Here is a 2,590-nt window from a genome sequence, read left to right on the forward strand (position 1 = left end):
TATATATATATATATATATATATTCATTCCTACCTTTTTCTCGCAGGATATCTTTCCGAAGGCATCTGCACATTTTCTTCGCCATGTAGAAGTACAGTAATCTTAATGTTACGACCTCTAAAGTCTTCCAACAGGTTGTGGCATAATACCACATTATCCTCAAATGTGGCTTGGTGAGTGTTAAGGGTTGTGAGGTTGTGTTGGGAGGCCACCCTCAATGCTTCCTTTTTTGTTAGCTTGCTATACACTACCGCTTCCAGGACTTTGAAGCAATCGTCATTGAAACTCTTTAGTGCTTTTAACAGGTGATTCCCTCCGAGTGAGACGAATGAACATTTAACGAATTCTTTCTCTCAAAGGGAACTGAATCAGCTTCATCGAGGAGTAGAGTGATGATCGTTCTGATCACAACTTCTTTCTGTATGTTTTTTTCAATTTTTTTTACAAAAGTTTTGTCAACTTTTCGGATAAGAAGATCTTTCGATGGCTCCTTCACCGAGCTCTTTGGGATCTTAACAGTACCTGTAGATAAAAAATATTATTGTTTATTAAATGATTTACTAATAATTTATTAATTAATTGATTAACCTGTTGATTAATTTGTTGATAAATTAATAGATAAATTAAATACTCAAGTAGTATAACAGTTAGTATTTTCTTTAAACATTTACTAAACGTTTTAACAGTGTACACAGTTAAATTACCAAGGATCTTCTCTTGTAGCTTCGTCAATTGTCTTAATAACCTGTTTTCACCTTTTTGCAACACTGTCGTCTTTTGACCCTTTACGTTTCTTTATTTCCTGCTTCCACATGGCATTTAATTCGTTTACATTTCTGCATTTTGTAAATGCACTGTTTTCATGTGGACAATAATTTGTCCATAATTCGGTAGTACCGGTCATTTCTCCATTTTTTCCCTTCCGTGATCACCTACAATAAGCAAACGAATAAATCATATGCAAGTAATTATATATTGAATATTTTGTATTACTACTACTAAGATACATCAATTGCATTTTGAATATGGTTACGGTACCGTAACTAATGTTTCAAGAAAAGAAGCTATTTTGTTATTATTTTGTATCATAGGCCTATATTATTTGAAGAGGAACTGATAAATACATATTGATACTTTTATGTTAACAATAATGGTTATGACACTCGCCTTGACAGCGAGAGGTCGCATGTTCGAGTCCCGCCAGAGGCATTTTATTACACAATTTCTTTATTCATTTATTTATAGAACTACATACGTTGAGAGCTATGCTACACGATGTATTTATTAAGTCCTTTATTCGAACACTGTATTTACCTTTTTTTGATGATTTATATATGATTTAACAGTGTTAACGGCTACCTTGATTTATATATATATATATATATACATATNNNATTTGATATTGTATTGTGTTTTGCTGTCTTTTAATTTCCATATGAATCATGGAAACTAAAAGACAGCAAAACACTGTCTTTTAGTTTCCATAAAGTTCATATGGAAACTAAAAGACAGCAAAACACAATACAATATCAAATGGTCCATTATCTCATCCTACTCGCCCAAAACAAAGCGATGCAATCTATGCAACGCAGAAAAGTTTCATATAATTTATGCAGACAAACAATCTACTTTGAACAAAAGGCACGAACTCCTTTCAAAATGCAGACACGTGCCGAATTCCCTTCACTCCTGAAGATTGCCTTGTGCATGAAACAGCCTGTAGAGTGAAATTAAAAGTTGTTCTTCTTCTTCTTCTTCTTCTTCTTCTTCTTCTTCTTCTTCCATAATGGAACTTTATTTACAGTATATAAATTGTTATTTTTAAGAACAAAGTTCTCTCATCACACTGAATAGTATAGAACGCAGAATAGGAATATGAGCATATGTAATCCTATTGAATCCGTACAAAACGATCTACGTTGATTGGAGCTTAACCATTGTTATTTTCTGCTTTCTAGTTTCTTTCTTTTTCGTCAATATTTGATGTTTGGGTATAAGAATTAACACATACAGTAGGCATATAACGATGTCATTTTGAAGGATTCAGGGGAAAAAATATGGTAAAAAAAGAAAAATGAACGATTCCATATACGTTGACATTATAGAGACATAAAATTGATTCAAAGCGAATATTTCGGACACGCCTGTGTGCTTCCTCAGCGTTACACGTATGACTGAGAAATACAGAGCAATTCAAATAAAAACTGTAAGAAATTAAGCAAGATAAATCCTACTAATCCTAATAAAGATACCGGTAATAGGCACGCAATTAGTAACTGAGAAGTGATTAACTAATAAGCTGACGACAACATTTATGAATAAGCAAGATGTCGGCAATGTAAGAATCAGAATGCAATCAGCAATTGAAATAGAGACTGTGTTAAAATAGACGTATCATCATTATCATCATCATCATCAACATCATCATCATCATCATCATCATTATTATTATTATTATTATGTATATATATATATTTATTATTCTTATTTTTATTATTTGTATGTATATACTGTATAATTACTGTCTCTTATACACATCTAGATGTGTATAAGAGACAGTGAATCTTCTTTTTGCCATCTATGTGATTTC

The sequence above is a fragment of the Anneissia japonica genome, unplaced genomic scaffold (genome assembly GCF_011630105.1).
Source record: "Anneissia japonica isolate Jap-2015-1 unplaced genomic scaffold, ASM1163010v1 scaffold5238_len58878_cov178, whole genome shotgun sequence".
NCBI classification, from domain to species: domain Eukaryota; kingdom Metazoa; phylum Echinodermata; class Crinoidea; order Comatulida; family Comatulidae; genus Anneissia; species Anneissia japonica.